The sequence below is a fragment of the Myodes glareolus genome, chromosome 22, assembly GCF_982192425.1.
Source record: "Myodes glareolus chromosome 22, mMyoGla1.1, whole genome shotgun sequence".
NCBI classification, from domain to species: domain Eukaryota; kingdom Metazoa; phylum Chordata; class Mammalia; order Rodentia; family Cricetidae; genus Myodes; species Myodes glareolus.
Window position 1 is genome coordinate 24,593,989 of NC_142047.1, and position 17,854 is coordinate 24,611,842.

At 50.7% G+C, this 17,854-nt stretch overlaps 1 protein-coding gene across 6 annotated transcripts in view; it reads right to left on the bottom strand.

Annotated features, from left to right (window-relative positions):
• The window catches only part of Kifc3 (kinesin family member C3), a 92,764-nt gene that overhangs the window by 28,982 nt on the left and 45,928 nt on the right, over positions 1–17,854 (bottom strand). For 2 of the 6 annotated variants that reach the window (XM_085682004.2, XM_087900263.1), the window contains exon 1: positions 3,146–3,273. The exons of 3 other annotated variants lie outside the window; for them this stretch is intronic. The gene's annotated coding sequence lies outside the window, so the exon portion shown is untranslated. Of the gene's footprint in view, positions 1–3,145; positions 3,274–3,599; positions 3,943–17,854 lie in introns of those variants that run through there. One more of the 6 variants, XM_087900264.1, reaches the window with a different exon arrangement.

Sequence of the window (17,854 nt, forward strand, 5' to 3'; positions counted from 1 at the left end):
ACTATGTGCCCAGCACAAGAGGTCATCAGATTGGGAGAAATGGGTCCTCAAACGTCTAGTCAGAAGAGAACAAACAGTCAAAAACCCTTCACAGCGTTAGGTAAAGTGATGGTGCATGCCTTTAATCTTAACACTCCTGAGGCAGAGATCTCTATGAGTTCAAAGCCAGCCAGGCTACTTTAGTGAAACCCTGTCTGAAAACAAACTTACAGAGCGTGAACAGGTTACAGGCAGGGTAGGGAGGTCCTCCTGCCCGGCAGCAAGAACATGTGCCGAACAGGCTCTGTCTCCCCGACCCTCTCTGGCTCCCTGAGGGGAGGGGCTCACAGGAGCTTTGCCCATGTGCTCCAAGATAGCTTACTAAATAAGTGTTCTGAAGTGTATATATGTGCTTACGCACACACACACGCACACACACGTGAATTAACCAAAGCCTGGAAAGGAGGACCAGCTAGCCACCAAGACTCAGAACTAGCCGGGCAGTGGTGGTGCACACCTTTAATCCCAGCACTCGGGAAGCAGAGGCAGGTGGATCTCTGTGAGTTCGAGGCCAGCCTGGTCTACAAGAGCTAGTTCCAGGACAGTCTGGGTTGTTATACAGAGAAACCCTGCCTTGGAAAACCAAAAGAAAAAAGAGAAAGAAAGAGAGAGAGAGAGAATTAAAAAGACTCAGAACTAAAGGCCACCACTGCTAAAGGTGAGGACATAATCTGCAAGGTTGACCAAGAGGGAAGAAGTATGAAGTAAGGGCAGGGCTGGGGATTGGGGGGTAGAGGGGGTGAGGAGGTCAGAGGGTTGGCAGGAGCTGCCCAGGGCATACACAGAGTCCTCAGAAGTGGCTGGACAGCAAATAGGACAGTCAGGTAGCCATGGCAAAGTAAAGAAACCCTCGAGAGAGCTGGGCGGGGGCTGACACCTACCATCCCAGCACTCAAAGGCTGCAAGTTCCAGATCATCCTAGGCGGCAAAGCAAGTTCAAAGGTGGCTCAAGGAATTGGAGAGGGCCCAGGCAGCAGCTGCTTCCTTCTCTGAGGGAAGTTTAGCTAGGATGGGAAGGAGATGAGCTGAGACAGGGAGAGGTGGCCTGTGGGGTAGATAGAAGGGCAGGAACAAAGCATCCAGAGGCAGGAAAAAAAAAAAAAGCAAGACTCAGGGGTCAGAGACCGAAGACTTGAGATCTGATGTTAATGGGCCAAGTACTGAAGACAGTGGGGTCATGGTCTCTTCCCTTCCTTGACTGAAGACAATGTGGGATACTCAATGGGAGGGGGACAGCAATGTGGGACAAACGGTCAGGAAGATGCTGATCCATAAGAGTAGCTACATACCGCTAATGCCCTGAAAGGAAGAAGCAGGGGGAGCAGATACAAATGCCCTCTCCAGGCAGCCTGGCACAGAGCCGGGCCTAAAGCCAACCCTGCAGGCCAACGGGAGAAGATGGGAGGACCATCCTCTGCAGGTGCTCCTAGAGGTGAGACCACATAGGAAAGAGGATTGCAGGGGACCTCGGCTCAGTCTAGGGTGGCAGAGGCAGGAGACCATATTTCTGTGCTATCAGGAAAGGAAGTTGGAGGGGCAGCCTGAAGAAAGAGGAAGGGTGTGTGCTAGATCCCTAAGAGGAAAAGGCAGCTGAATTTAGCAGCTGGAAACCCTGGTGTGAGGTCAGGAATATTGAGGAATCTCAGTTTAGCCCAGGGTTCCAGGCCTAGAGGGAAGCACACACTCTCCTACACAAGGGTTTGATCTGGGGTCCTAGGACCTCTACTAACCCGGAATTCATGGGATGGATAGAGCTAAGAGAGTGGTCCAGGCAAGCCTTGGCCCCGCCACCTAGGACAATTAATCACCTAGTCTTTGTCTGATCATCTCCATGTATAAAAGGATGAGAGCTGAGCTTCACAGGTCTGGCATAAACATTAGACAGTGCACGTATGGAGTGCTGGCATGTACAATGAGCTTAGGATGCTGTCTTTTGGTGTCTTGTCCTGTTGGTGGGTGAGTGCAGAGGCCGGCTGGGGGAGGGGCATGTGCCTGCCTCTCTGGGTTTGGGCCAGGATGGTAGAGCTGCCCTCTTCCTGTCCTAGACCAGAGACCGTGCAAAGACCCCGGGGTAGACTTTATAGTCGCTTGTTCTCCTGGGTGAACATTGTTGGGGTGGCTAGCCTGGGCTAGGTTTTCCCCTGGCGTACAGAAAATGTTTCCAGGAGTCCAGATGTCAGATTCTCTGATCCCTGGGACCTATAGGGACAGCAGAACTCACCACCCCAAACCCTGAAGTCCAGCCACACAAATACGCAGAGCCATTCTGGGGCTGCATTCCTAGCAAATGACTCTCTCTGGCCAAGGAGACGGCTCCGTTATGAAGGGCATGGGGAAAAATCCTGCCAGGCTAGGAAGGGCACTCACCCAGTCTGGGGCAGAAGGACACTAAAGAAGGTGAAGCTAGGGTAGTCCCAGTGCCCAAGCTTGAGACATGCATTAAGGGGGATGGTGACGGGGGCGACAAATGTACTCAAGGATTTAAATCTAGCTTTCTCTTTAAACTGTTTCAGAACCAGGCCTTTCACTATGTCAGGCAGAGTTCTGCTGTTACTTGCAGTAGAAAGGCTGAAGGGGACAGGCAGCTTCTGGGCTCCCCCTCCCTGCCGGGATTCCTCAGCTGCAGCTGTCAATGACTTGATTCGGCTGGGCTTGTGAGGGTTATCTCTGAGGCCTTTCCTCCTAACCTAAGGGCCGGCGCACCCCACCTTGGGCCTGGCCAGAGAAAGCAACTACCCGGGGACACCGAGGGAGGGCCCAAACTGCAGCCTTCCTGGGAGCGACCCATGCAGGGGAAGGGGGCGCGCTGGTTGACATACGGCACCCAGGTAGGCTCTGTACATTCCCCACCAATGAGATCCTAAACGGGTCTAGGCGACGCGACCCCAGAGGCCGTGCCACCCTCAAGCCCAGGTCCCAGAGAGATTCTGCAGTTGGACAACGCAGTGAGACCCCACTCACAGGCGGGTCCCTGGGGCCCGGTCGCCGCACCGCCCGCCGTGGATCGGGACAGAGGGGTCCCCGGGCAGGGTGGGCGCAGAGCCCACCGGGCGCGCCTGGAGGAGCCGGTGCCAGCCGGTCCTAGCCTGCCCGGACCCCGACTCACCGGCCTAGCGGAGACAGGATCCCAGTGTCGCCGCAGAGCCCAGGGCTCGGCCCGCTCCGGCCCGCCCGCGCGAGGCAGCTCCACGCCGCCGCCGCTGCCGCCGCCTCCTCGGCCCGCCCCGCGCCCGCCCCTCCCGCACTTTCCACAGGAAATGATTAACTCAGGCCGCGGCGTGTTCCCATGGCAACGGGCTCGGGAGGGGGCACGCGCACTCTCGCGCACGCGCCTGTCCCGGGCGCACGCCCCCTCTACTCCCCCCAGCACAGGCTGGTAAAACTTACGTGCTCACCCCCTGGTGCACGCGCCCTGGCACACCTGCCTGCGCCTTCAGAGCAGGCTCACACCCCTCCGCTGCACACTCCGCGTGCCTGCACACTCGCCCTTACCCAGCCCGCAGGAACGCAGGCCTCTCACTCCTACCCAGGTGTTAACGTTGAGAAACGGTTACACTCACCCTCAAACGGTTTGTACTCCGCCTCTAACCCAGGTGCAAAAGTTTCACGCACTCCTGCTAAGAGTCACACGTATCCGGCACACAGACTCACATCTTAAGAATACATTCTAGGACTGGAGAGATGGCTCAGTGGTTAAGGGCACTGACTGCTCTTCCAGAGGACCCAGGTTCAACTCCCAACACCCACATGGCTGTAACTCCAGTTTGAGGGGACCTGAAACCCATGGTAATGACACTAATGCACATTTAAAGAACAAAAAACAAACAAACAAACAAACAAAAAAACCCGATACATTCTAGCACATACATTCTAGCACACACATACTCTTGCACAGGGACCAAGTATATAAACACGTTCACCTGCTCTGCTACATAGCGCTCTCTCTCTCTCTCTCTCTCTCTCTCTCTCTCTCTCTCTCTCTCTCTCTCTCTCTCTCTCTCTCTCAGCCTGGCCTGCCATACTGCCTTTCCAGCTGCGCCCCTGCGCGCCAGCCAATGAGCATCTTCCTGAGCAGCCTGCTTGGGGTTTGTTAAGGTAACACATTCCCTCAAGCTCCAGCCAAACAGCTCGGAGTGCAACAGCCCCCAATCTGTCTTTAAAAGCTCCTCCTGGGGCGCCTGGGAGCCTCGGAAGAGGCCTGGGGGAGAGCAGGCCCAGCCAGCCAAGAGAGACAGCTGACCCAGAGGAGCCACTCTATTCTTTGTCTCCCAAACAGAGAAGCGTTTATTTCAGCCACAGCATGCCCACTCGAGGGTGCAGAAGGAGAACGGTGGCACAGGAACCTCTCCAACAGAGGCTGCCAGTCCCCAGAGAACCTGAGGAAGGTGGGGGGTCTGCCCTTCAGGCTTGGAAAGGACGGCCTCCGAGGGAACTAGAGAGGGCCTGTTTCCTACTTTTGCTGCTGAGACATGTGACTGGGAGTCAAGAATCTGGACCAAGACTGGGACAAGGACTTAGGCCCCACAGAATGTCAGGCACCAGTACAGGACAGTGAGACCACAGCTGAAAGCGGGCACTGTCTTCTTTATCGGATGCTTAATCGGGTTCTCCATCATTAAAGTGTGAGTATAAAAGCAGAAACCTTGTCTTGCTTAACGGTTGGGACATTGACATTAACTTCAGTTTCCTTCTAAGCAAAGCCAAAGTCAAGGTTTTTTTTTTATTATTAATAAAAACTTTTATTGTTCCCTTTTCTCCGATCCCAAAAGTAATGGATGCTCATTGTAACCTTAATCCCACCCGCTGGGAATAAATGCTGCCAACACTTTATTTAGTACGGGCCCTTTCCCCCTGCACGCATAATAGACACCATTTATTCAGAGTGAGCCTAGTGCCAGGCACTGTGATGAGCTCGGAAGACACAAGACCCTGTTTGAGCCTGCTCAGGCCTGGAGGTGGGAACATCCTATGTCCACTTGTTCAAAAGAGGAAAGATTCATTGGAAAACTCAGAATGTGTCTGAGCTGAGGCTCCAAGTCCAGCAGAGATGTGTGCATCTACACCGTACATAGATAGACACCTCCATATGCCATAGGAAGTGCCTGTCACGGAGAAATGAAGATTGGGGCACTGGGAGAGAGCATTCTTAAAATTCCAGCAAGGCTCTAGCTTGAAAGGTAAAAACAAATTGTTCATTGATTATGACGAATTTAAGAATTCACACCCTGCTGGTCTTGGTGGCCCAGGCTTGTCATTCTAGCCACAGGGGAGGCTGATGAGAGGATTTAAGTTCAAAGTCTGCTGGTGACCGAAAGTCACCAGGAGCTGCATACCAACTCACTTTCCTGGGTGGTTTCAATAGAGGGTGCCAGCTCTCTCCTAGCCATGGGAAGAGTGAAAGATTTCCCAGAATCCTGGCTATGCTAACCAGGTCAGGCCTCCACAGCCCTTGGCCTTGATGCTTCCTGCCCACTGTAGAGATTGCACTAGGGCCAGATAAATAGGCAGTGGCCAAAACAGTAAACCCTGCAAGTATCCCAAGCAGCCAAGGGCCCAAGAGCTCTTCCCCAGAGGAAAGCGGAAAGAAGAATTGAGAAAACCCAGCCATTATTTTCTTTTCCTCTCTCCCCTAGTGGCCAAAGTCCACCACAGATAAGCAGACAAGGTTTTTCAGTATCTGGAAGTCCATCGGTCAGTGACCTCCAGCCTTCACAAATTCCCCGGGAGGCCTCATTCCTTTACAACCCACCCCCACCTTTATCTCATCAATTCTAGATGGCCAGTCCAACAAGCTACCTTTCTCACCTTTCCCTTTCACTCCCAGGCTCCAGCAGGCAGCAGAAAGAAGACTCCCAGTCCCTAGCAGTGGCACCACCAGGGCCCTTGCTGTGGCCTGGCCTGTCAACACCACTCCCCCGCCCTGGAGGACAGGGTCCTTTCCAGACTTCACAACCTCAAAAGCTTCAGCCTGGTGTCTGGCAGCACAGACTTGATAACTGAGTAGACACGGGTCAGTAGGATTCCGAGAGCAGGATGCAGGAAACACACCCAGACTTCCTCCCGAGAAAAATGAAGGATTGTTCCTTCTGTCTAGAAGGTTTTTTAAACTGTGTTCCAGCGTGGTCAGAAAGAAGCCCCCGCCTCTGGAGAAAGTTATCATCTTCCTGCTGGAGAAACTTCATTTTATTTGGGTTATGTTTGACAGCGTGGGGGAGGATTGACTTGCAATGTTGCCCAGACTAGCCTCAAACTCCTAGGCAGAAGCAATCTCCTCCCTCAGCTTTCCAAGGAGCACATATACCTGTACTCAGCACATGCACACATACATGGCCACATGTTCACATGCCTCTGTATCCAGGTAACAGACCCTTGAAGTAAGAGAACATGCTAGAGTTGACTCTCAAATTAAGTGGTCCTACTGAATGAAACTCACATCTTCCAATACTCCTGAAGTCGTCCATCATTAACACGGGGGGGGGGGATTCCCGCAGGAAGGGGGTACAGGAGGTCTGCACCCCCTACCTGATCCTTGTGTGTCCCCACTTTCTAAGCCACAGTGACAGGAAGAAACAATCCTCGCATTTTCAGGAGACTCTACAGGAAGCAAGACAACCTTTGCCCCTTCCAAGCCTAACTTTGAAATTCTCAGACCTCCTGGCCTTTTACCATTTGCCCAGAGGCCTCATTAAATGGGCACTCCCCAGCTCCCACGAAGCCGGTTAAAGATCTACCTGCTGAGGAATTTGGCATCCAAACAGAGGTTTTCTCACCCTTATCGTGTCTTGTAGTCTAAAAAATGAGAGGAATGCAAATACTGGGGTAATAATGTATTTCCCTGCCAGGTAATAAAAAGATTCAGCAAGACTGACCCCAGAAGAGGTGTGTGTGTGTGTATTCACCTTTAATCCCATAAGTACCATGTAATAAAAAAGATTTAGCAAGACTGACCCCAGAAGGGATGTGTGTGTGTGTGTGTGTGTGTGTGTGTGTGTTCACCTTTAATCCCGTAAGCACTAGGTAATAAAAAGATTTAGCAAGAATGACCCAGAGAAGGTGTGGTGTGTGTTTGTGTGTGTGTGTGTTCACTTTTAATCCCAGCACTCTGGAGGCAGAGGCAGGTGGATATATGAGTTCCAGGTCAGTCAGGGCTACAGAGTGAGACCACGCCTCAAAAAACAAACAAACAAATCATTAAACAAAAACAAAGAGCGATCCTGGGCGAGGCAGTGAACAAGCCCTGCCCTACCCCCACCACGCCTCCCAGACTCCTAGCTCCTCCCAGATTCTCTGGCTTCACTTCCTGTTTGCCTGAGAACTTGATGCAGGCCTTCTGGGCCTCAATGCTCCCATTTTCATTTCTTGCTCATTAGTCTCTCCCTGTTTGAAGTTTTGATGTTTGGTTGGGCCTGAGCAGGCCCTATCATCTTTTGAAAGCTTTTAACTTTCAAAGTTAAAACTAACTTCGATCCCTGGCACCCATAGCAGAAGGAAAGAACTGACTCCCACAAACTATCCTCGGACCTCTCCAGTGAGCCATGGCATACACATGCTCCCACATACATACACACACACACACACACAAATGAATTTTTGAATGGGAAGGGGCTAGGGTGAGCAATTAATTGTCTTCCTTGTAGAAGTCCAGGGTTCAGTTCCCAGCACCTGCATGTGGTTCATAATCAGCAGTAACTTCAATTCTGGGAATCTGACACCCCCTTCTGACCACTGTGGGTACTGACATATATGCAGGCAAAACATTCATACACAAAGCAAAGGAAAAACTATAAAGCTTTTATCTTGTGATAACGACTTGCTATGTTGCCCTCTTTCCCAGGCACAAACCTCCAAAAGCTCAAAACCCTGGGCTCAAGAAATCCTTCTGCCACCAGCTCCAAATGCTTGGGGTTTGCAAAGGTGTACAAAAGACTAATTCTTTTTTAAAAAATGTATAATTATACAGAAGTTGATAGAGTTGGGAAAAGTCCCCAAGACCCTTTAATTAGGTCACTGTTCTAGATTTTTCTCCCAGGTAATGGACTGTGAGCAGAAACCAATCTATAGCAAGAGGGACAGAGACAGTGGTTATACATGGGCTTAGGGGCCAGGAGCATGGAGATTTGAAGCCCAGCTTAGGGTTCCTCCTCCCTGACTCAGTGTCTTCTGAACATAGAGCTATTGTACCAAACCAATGATGTGCTGTGGAACAGAGACGGGAGCGAGTGTCATTGCCCAGGACCAGCAGCATCAAAACGCACGTGGCAGGTGACAGGAGACAGGCCGTCTTCTACTCCAGACTTGCAGCTTTAAATTTTTTCTTTCATGTAAAATTCTTTTGTTGTTTCTCAACAGAGTCTTGCTACATAGCCTAGGCTGCCTAGAACTGGCAATCCTCCTGCCTTAGATTCCTGGGATTATATCAGTGCTGCCACACCTGGCTACCACATCACTTTTTTAAAGACCTGCTCTTCTCTGTGAACCCCATTAAGGCTGAGGTTCAGATCCCATGAAGAATCAGTCCTCGTGAAAGTAATCATTGCATTATTTTATTTGGGGTACTGGGAATCTCACACATTCTGCCCAAGCTCTGTCCTTCACCCATCTACCACTGTCTTATTTTCTCGTTTTGTTTTTTGAGATAGGGTCTCATGTAATCCACAGATTGTCCTCAATTTCGTTTTGTAGCTAGGTATGCACGGCCTTGAACTCTTGATCCTCCCGTCTCTACCTCCCAAGTACTGAAATGACAGGCATGTACAACCTTGCCTTGCTAATTGTTGTTGTTTCGGAAACAGGGTTTCTCTGTGTAGCTTTGGCTATCCCAGAACTCACTCTGTAGACTGGGCTGCTGACTTTGAACTTACAGAGATTCACCTGTCTCTGCCTCCTAAGTATTGGGGTTAACAGTGTGTGCCACTGCTGCCCAGGTTGCCTGGCTAAATTATTACTTTATTTGTTTTGAGAGTCTCCTGGAGCCAAGGTTGATTTCGAACTTGATGTGAACAGCTTTGAACACCTGTTACTACCCATCTCCCCAAAGCTCCCCTTTTCATTTTTATGAAGAGCATGCTCTCCACACTCCCTCCCACAAACCCATGCATCCCTCTGGGGCAGGAGTAAGGAGTGGGGGCTATCAGCTTCAGGGAATCTTCTGGAACAGAGCCTGAGCATTTTGCTGTTGCTTGCTACACAGGACCAGATTGCCTTCCGAAGGGCTGTACCAAATTTACTCTGCTATTGGTAATGCTTTTTGAGAACAATTTTCACACGGATTTATAGTCCTTCCCTTAGATCCGGACTGTGCTTCCTGGCAGGTTCTCTGCAGAAGCACACGAAGAGAAGGCTGAACGAAGGCTGTCAAGAGCAGGGTGTGTCGGGCTGGCAGAGCCTTCAGGTGCTGAAGCCTGAGGTGTTTGTCATCAGAACTGGGAAGGTTTGACTAAGGTCACTGGCTCAGGCTCCCCTTCCCCACCTGTTCTTTAGTCTCTGCTACCTTCCCAGGTGGTTGTGTGACACCCCATCAGCCACGATCCAGGAGCACATAGGGAAACCCCGAATGGAATACTGGTTTCAGGCAGCCACCAGCAACATCGTTCCTGCTCCCACCTCACCCTGCTACTACCTTCGGGTTTCTTGCAAAATGTCAATTACTCCTAGAAAGGAAACCCCTGGGGGCTGGGGCCAGGGGTGGCACCGGGTCAAGGAGACTTCATTCTTCCAGAACACAGAGCTCCAAGCCTGACCACCCTGCCAATCTGTGGCATGACTGAGCGAGGCCACCACTGCCAGCCCCTCCCTGTAGCCTGTTCTCCTCCTCTGGAGGTGGCTCTTGTTTGCAAACATCAACGGAAGTTTTGACGCTGCTGATTAACCAGACTCCCACGGCACCCAGTTCTTAGTCATCCCCACAAGTCCCAACCTTCCGCATGGGACTTTGCCGGCATCCAGGTGTCAGGGAAGAAATGACAGGGATCTCTGTAGTTTCTGTAGCTTCTGTATTTCATCAGGGGAGGGGAGAGATGAACTTCCACCATCCTCACAACCAAATTTGCAGGTCCTGGAGTGCCAGCTTAGCTGTCATCTGCCTAAGGACAAGCATCCCAGCACAGCCTAGACTCTACCTGTCTCTCTTACCTCATCCTTTGTGGGTATTGCAGCAGGCATGCGCGTTCCCCTTTTAAAGGTGGGGAAACTGAGGTGCTACATTGTAAGAATGGCTGGGGGAGGCCCATGAATATATATTAGGGGATACTGTTGGGAGGTAGCTTAGAAAGCTGTAAAAGGGGAACACTTTAAGACATAAGCTGGTCCCCAGCCCACTGTCTGGATTCCTACCCTTTTGTTGGTCTTGTCCCCACTCCCTAATAAAGAAATAGAGAAGAACAGGCTGGTGATCCTTCTAGCACTGTAGTGACAAAGAAGACAGCTGACCACTCAGGATGGCTGTAGTTGAAAGGCGGGGAGAAGAAGACCAGAAGAAAGAGAAATCTACCCAGATGTCAGCCGAATATGCCATTAAGGTTTGCCTTCTTAGAGGAGGGCCCAGCCCCTAGTCCTTCTCCAATGATCTCCCATATGCCCCAACTCTAGGGCAGGAGAAGGGTGTGTATGAAGTCACCCAAAGAGCAGGCAATAGTGGCCTACTGAGACCAAGAGTACCCTTACCCCAGCTTCTATTGTTTGCCTTTCTGGGTATCAAAGAGCCGGTAAATGTAGACCTGGGGTGGGGAGGAGGTGAAAAACAGATGGGATCTGAACAGGAGAGATCTGGTGGATCAGGGTGGGGGTTAGGCTCGAATCCCTGCAGCAGGGCACACAGCTCACTCCAGAGGGGAGTCAGACACACATGCAACCCCAAAGGTCACTCACTGTTGGTGCGCCCCATCTTGATGATAACCCTGGGAACTATTGATAGGTGTAGCCCTCCCAGGAACAAGGCCAGCTCGAACTTGGCCCCAAGCCAGTAGCACAGGTACACAGGGCAACACTGACCAGTAAGAGGCTGGTGATAATTCCATCCTGGCTATTAGGGCACTTCCTGTTGAGAGAGAATCCTAGGGTGTCTAAATCTCCCTAGAAGACAACCCAGAATGCACCTGTCCTGGCCAGACCTGATCTACACTAGCTCATCCTCAAGGCCCAAAATCAATTACCCTAGACCAGACCTCCCACCACGCAGACCTGGCCTCTCAAATACCCGCCTGGGTCAGTGGGTGCAGATGACCAGTCCCAGGGAGATGGTGAAAGATGCTCTTTGGACACTTGCCACCTTTGAAGACTCAGGTCCGGTCAAACCCATATGGCTGCCAAGCCCTTGCACGGCAGAAATTGAGATTTTGCCACTCTGAAGTTCGCCTCCAGCTTTGTACCCAGAAACTCCCGGGAGCCCACTGCAGCTTTCCTATAGGCTCAGCGCCCTCACAGCCTCTGTAATGTGTGTTCAGAGGAAAGAAGCCTCGTGCGCCCAGAGACTCAAGTGAGCCGTAGCCAGAGGGCCGGCCATAGTGCTCCCTCACACTAAAACCCTCGTTGGTCAGGCTGTCGGAGGGGGAGGGAGAGCACAGCACAGGTACGTACTCAGAGCACACCTTCTGTGTGTGTGTGTGCTGGAATGGTTCCCAGGCAGGCTAACCTGGTGCTTCACACCTCACGGAGCAGACCGTGTCCCATGGTCACTCCATAGCAGGCCCTTTCGTCATGTGACCACCCGTGAAACTATCACCTGGGGGGGGGGTTTGAGTGATGTACCCCAAGGCTCACGTGGTGGTGGTGTCTGGTGAGATTACTGGAGGAAGTTCATCCCTGGGGGTGGGCTTTGGGACTTTATAGCCTTGGCCCACTTCCTGTTCACTCTCTGGTTCCTGTTTGCAGTTGAGATGTGATCTCTCAGCTTCCTGCTCCTGGTTCAAGTCATCCTGTCCTGATTCCATGTCACCCCTGCTATTAAGGATTCTAGTCATCTGGAACTATAAACCAAAATAAATTCTTCTGTAAGTTGCTTTTGGTCATGGCATCTTACCACAACAGAAATGTAACTAACACAGCCCTCCTCGGTGAGGCCTCCCCGACACCACCCAGTCGGAAGCCACAGGATTTCCTTCCCAGTACAAAAAGTGAATGAGGGGACCGCTCACAGTCTGCTCTCCGTCAGACTAGGACTCCCTGATTCAGACAGCTCCCCACCCGTGCAGTGTGGCTTTGAGCGTGACAGCTAGCCTCTCTGAGCCCCAGCGTCACAGGTGAGCACTAGTCACTGAGTATTCACTGTGCGTTAACCCTTAAAGCATTCGGTGAGTGAGTACTTGTCATAGCTCGCTTTAGTCATTAACTTGATCCAGCCTAGAGCCACCTGAGAAGGGAGTCCCGATTAAGGTGTTGTTCCTATCAGATTGGCCCCTGGAAATGCCTGTGAGAGATGCTCTTGATTAACCGTAGAAGATCCTAGCCACTGTGGGCAGTCCTATCCCATGGGCAGGTGGTCCTAGGTGATGTAAGTAGGCTAGCCTTGCACGGGGCTGCCTGTGAGTCAGCAGCAAGCAGTGTCCTCCATGGTTTCTGCCCTGACTTCCCCCAGTGATGGACTAGGACCCAGAAACATAAGCCAGGAATCCTTCCCTCACGTTCGCTGTGTTCTGCCACAACAACACAACAACAAGAAAACAGGAATAGTGCTATTTAGCCACGTTAGAGATGGGACATCCCTGTTGCTAAGGAAACAGGAATAATGTTATTTATCCATGTTAGAGATGGGGGCATCCCTGTTGCTAAGGAAACAGGAATAATGCTATTCATCCATATTCGAGATGGGGCATCCCTGTTACAAAGACCACCACCATTCTGCTGAGCCACCTCTCCAGCCCTACTCCAGTGTCTTGTAGCCACTTGTCTCCCCTAGCTGTCTCTTCCCAAAGTTTCCAAGTCAGCTGTGCTGAACCATATCAGCTTCCTGTCCTTGCTCTTCTGCTAGGTTACCCTTCAAGGCTGTGATGATACATGACCCCCCTCCCCAGGAGGCGCAGGCTCCAACTCTGAGAGGCAAGAGTTTTGGGCCAGTATGGGTTATATAGAGTGACCGTGTCTCAACCTACCATTAAAATAAAAAAAGAAAGAGAGTCAGAGGGAGGGAGGGAGGGAGGGAGGAAGGAAGGAAGGAAGGAAGGAAGGAAGGTAGGAAGGAAGGAAGGGAGAAAGGGAAGAAGGGAAGGAGGGAGGGGGGGAAAGGGAGGTAGGAGAGAGGGGGAGAGAGAGAGAGAGAGAGAGAGAGAGAGAGAGAGAGAGAGAGAGAGAGAGAAAGCAAACAAGTCCAGCCTGTTTTAATCCAGCATTCAGGGGGCAAAGGTACAGGCAGGTGATCTCTGAGTTCAAGGCCAGTCTGGTCTACAAAGTAAGTTTCAGGACAACCAGAGCTACACAGAGGAACCTTGTCTGGAAAAACAAAACAAAAACAATCCCTGTACAAGCGAGAAAAGCCAAACCCCTAAAAGGTGGCCTGGGACCAACAAGATGGTTTAGTGAACGAAGGTGCCTGCTGTCAAGGCTGATGACCTGAAGTAGGCCCCACACAGTGAAGGACAAGAACTGACTTTCACAGGTTGTCATCTGACCTACACACACACACACACACACACACACACACACACACACACACACACACACAATTAGTCAATTTAAATTAAAAAAAAAATGTGACCAGGACAAGAAAGGGACTACTAGACTGGGATCTTCTGAGGTTCTTTCCACAGACCAGTTGATCTCCCTCCTCCCACTGTCAACCCAGGGGTTCCCCCTCTGTCTTGGGGAGGAAAATCTCTGACACCCAACCTTAGTGTCTGAGCAATCTGGGCTGGGAGTCAAGGGCTCTGGCCACCGTCACCGAGGAGACCTGCTCCCATTTCTGAGGGCCCTGTGAGTCACACTGGCATCACAGGTTAGCAGCCTGAACTGCCTCACAAAACCACAACAGACTGCACGGTGACAGCTCCGTGCTGGAAGAATGTTGTTGCCAGACAGGTTTATGAAACATCCCAGCTCCGAAACCAGGCTGGGTTGCTGCCGTGTGGGGCGGTGTCTGGGGCAGCCCCCACCACCTCATACAAGGATGCATGCAGGACCCTTAACCTCAACACACCCTCTGAGGGCTCAAAGAAGCCAGCTTACCACCTCTGAGCTGTTGGGATGGCTCAGTTGGCAAAGGTGCCTGTTGCCAAGTCTGATGACCTGTAGCTCCCCAGAACCCACATGGTGGAAAGAAAGGACTGACTTCCATAAGTTGTCAATTGTCCTCCATACATGTATCATGGCATGTACATATCCCCCATAATAAATATTTTTTTTAAAAGAAGTCATCCACCTCCTCCAGACAAGGCAAAGCGGGGACCAGATGAGGAAAGAGGAGGTGTGATCCCAGGCCACCATCCTATGCCACTCTGATAAGTCGTGGGGTCAGGGAGGTTGGAGGACTCCCCAAAGGAGTCTGTAGGCATCATGGCCAGTCTTGAGCCATGAATACTAAAGATGGTGACAGCAATGACAACTGACGACAATGGTCCCTTGCCGAGGAAGACTCCACTCAGCACATTCCTGTGTCGCACTAGGAGAGTCTTGTGGCCCTGAAACAAAATTTCCACAAAGCAGGTAGCTAAAAAGACTATCCTGAAGGGTGAGGTCACCAGTCAAGGTCACAAGCAGGGCCCTGCTTCTTCGGCTGGCTCTAGCAGGCAGCCCTTGCCTCCGGGGTTGTTGTAACAATCCTTGGTTTTCCTTGCCTGGAAGATGGAGTACTTCTTGCCTGTCCCTGCCTCTTTCTCAAACTCTGAACTTCTCTTGTGTCCAGAGCTCCCTGCTCTTAGAAAGACACTGACCATTTCATACTCAAGGGCCCACTCTAATCCAATATGACCTCAAATACACCTGCAAAGGCAAAGGTTGTGTTTCTACTAAGGTCATTGCTACTAGTTCAGGGCACATACATTATTCAGCCCAATATACCACATGTTAATTCTTTCAACACACCTGCTCCTGATCCTACCTGCGCCACACAGACAAGAGATTCAGAGAGGTTAAACAACCATTCAGGGGCCACACAGCCACCCCTGGGGATCCAGATGAGTCCCAGTGATGTTGTTCCTTCCTTCCTCATATCAGCCGCAAAGCTCCTCCCATGCAAACTTGAGGGGCTAGGTTTACAGTTCGCAAAGGAAATGGAGGGGAGAGACCCCATTCATTGACCAAGTTCATACAGTGAATGAAGGGCGGGTCTTTTGGGTTCAGGGCCGGCACACACGACCGTGTAGGCTCTGGCAGGCAACCTAACAGGAGCATTCCGTGACTATACTAAGCCAGTCGAGGCTACTGACCCAGCGTGATCAATGGCATTACTGTGTTTGCTGGTAACATTCACAATTGCTACACCTGCCAAGTTCGTAAAGGCTCCAGCTGGCCTCCTTAAGTGTCACACTGGCACCGGCTACTCTCTGTGGGCAGCAGGGCCAGTGGAGGTCTGACCAAGAGTCCATGAGATAGGCTGGAGAGAGTGGTAAAGCACATTCTGCCTTTGCAGAGGACCTGAGTTCAGTTCCCAGCACCCTTCCTACAGGGGATCTGACACTTTCTTCTGGCCTCATGGGCATCATGCACACATACCCACATGTAAACACAGAAACAAACCTTAACAAACAAAGATCCACGAGAAACAGACACACTGCACACACATATATTTCCAGCAGTACAAGAACCAAGGTGAGAAGCATGCAAGTTTGAGGCCAGTCTGAGCTGTATAAGGTGACCTGGGTTTTTGTTATTGTTGTTTGTTACTATTATATGTGATTATTTAAAATGACTTTCCAAATTGCTCAATGATTTAACAGGCCTTGCTTCACTGATATCTCCAACAGCAGTCAAAACACTTGGCTGATTTTTAACTCTCATGAATGCTGTTTTAATAATATATTTTGGTAATGTACCAGAGCCCAACATACTGACCAGTAAGTTGTACAGATTCAATTAGGGCTTTGGCAGCCACCGTGTCATTGATGGATTTTTGGGATTACATGATATTGGATACTCTCTCAGGCCCTGCTCTGACCTGCTGCAAGACTCAGGCAGCTCTTGTCTCCACTCCAGGTCTCTCTGTTGCCTTCCAAATAAAAGACTAAAGATGAAACTTAGAAGTCTTATCTCCATATTAAATCCCTTTGTTCTAGTCCCCGTCATTTTCATATACTTTCCTCTGTTTTTGTTATTACTCTATGACCCAGGCATACCTCAGGTTCACCCTGTTATCCTGGATGGCCTCAAACTCAAGGCCATCCTCCTGCCTCCAGCCTCCTGAGTGGTGAGATTATAAGTATGAGCCGCAATACATGGCTAACTTTCATTGACTTTTGTTTGTTTGTTTTTTTTAAAGGCCCCAGTGCTTTCCTGTGGAGCTTACAACAGATTCCTCATTGTACCAAGCAGGCTGGCCCAATGACATGATCCTCTTCTAATTAACTTCAGCTACAGATTTCCTCCTGATCCCCAAACATGTCACCGGACCGCTGTACTTACTGTTCCTTCTGCCTGCGATGCCATTCCCTGCACCCTGCATGGTAGCTAGTTCGTGCATGCTAGCTTAGAATCCTAACTCAACATCCCCCTCCTGAGCCACCTTAGAGTTGGGCAGAGACCCCCCAGTCACCCCCCATCATGCCCAGCTGCTGTCATTTCCTGGTGCAATTACAACCGCCTGCAAGTACCCTGTATGTCTCTCTTGCTTCCTAGTTGCCTTTCTTCTATGAAGCAAAGGCTTCTGGCCTCATTCTCTGCTGCCCTCAGCACCTGCCACACTGCCCAGCACATGCTAGGTCCTCAACGAATAGTCACTTAACAAATAAAGAGTCTGGTAGAGAATGCAGAGACCCAAAGACCAAATGAGTGTGTGTCATCCGGAGACTGGCCCAAGAGTGTGAGACCCAACCGGAAATCGCTGGGGACATTTTGGCAAAGCAGAAGCGGAGTCTGGGCCTCCACCAAGAGGAAGTCTGTGACTAGACCTAATTGGGGGTGGGCATGGCTGCATCTTTGGGCCAGGCTTGAACAGCCTCACTTGCCATAATCCGTTGTAAGTTCCATGAGAAAGGCCTCTGACTGCAGCTTTAGTCAGGATTAAAAAGAGAAGCCAGATGACCCTTGGCTCCAGGTCCAGCTATTGTTACAGATACCGACCAGGGAAGAGCTCCTTGGTCTATGTCGCCATGCATAGCCCACAACAGTGACTTGGATTAGGTGGCAGAGGATGAAGTTCAAAGATGAAATGTGTACCCACCCAGTCATTCTCTGGGCCCTTTTGTTGGAACCTCTCCAAGGTGCTGAAGGCTAAGTGTGTCCTCTTTCTTGGAGGGCTGAGGAAAGTACAGAGATCCTCCTGTCTCTGAGGGTTCATAGGGAGAAGACGCAGTATGGGTAAGAGATATCTTAAGACCTCTTAAAGGGTTCAGAGGGGCTGGGTAATGGTGGTACATGCCTTTAATCCCAAGCAGAGGCAGAAGGATATCTAGAGTTTTAGACCAGCTTGGTCCATAGTGGGAATTCTAAGCCAGCTATATTGGTGAAACCTTGTCTCATAAAAACCAATGATGATAATAATAAAAGAGTTCATCAAGTCCAAATGGATCAAAGACCTCAACATAAAGCCAGCCACACTGAACCTTATTGAAGGGAAAGTGTGAAGTACACTTGAACGCATTGGCACAGGGAACCACTTTCTAACTACAACCCCAGCAGCAAGACACTGAGAGAAACAATTAATAAATGGGACCTCCTAAAACTGAAAGGCTTC